The following is a 440-nucleotide window of genomic DNA, read 5'->3' on the forward strand; positions in this document are numbered from 1 at the left end:
ACAGCACTGTCGGTGATGTGAATATATCGGTCTTGTATATGCAATCAATACATTCCGTCTATTGCCATCTCTGATGGACAAGTGTCAAATATTACAGTATAGCATACAGTTTATAACCGTATTCTCCCGTACATTTGAGTGACGTGTCGATGAGAAACATTTTCAGACCTTGCTAAGAGTGATTTACAGTAAAGTCAGTACTTTAAATCATGCTTAGACCATTTAACTTAGATGATAAGCTGTAATAAACTCTACCTGGCCCCACTTGTATAAAACATCTCAACTCTTGAGATTTCCTCAAGTCTAGGATTTCCCGTAGATTATACATTGCTTGAGATTTCCTCAAGTCTAGGATTTCCTCTAGACTATACATTGCTTGAGATTTCCTCAAGTCTAAGATTTCCCCTAGACTATACATTGCTTGAGATTTCCTCAAGTCT

Source organism: Mizuhopecten yessoensis, unplaced genomic scaffold (assembly GCF_002113885.1).
Source record: "Mizuhopecten yessoensis strain PY_sf001 unplaced genomic scaffold, ASM211388v2 scaffold8221, whole genome shotgun sequence".
NCBI lineage: Eukaryota > Metazoa > Mollusca > Bivalvia > Pectinida > Pectinidae > Mizuhopecten > Mizuhopecten yessoensis.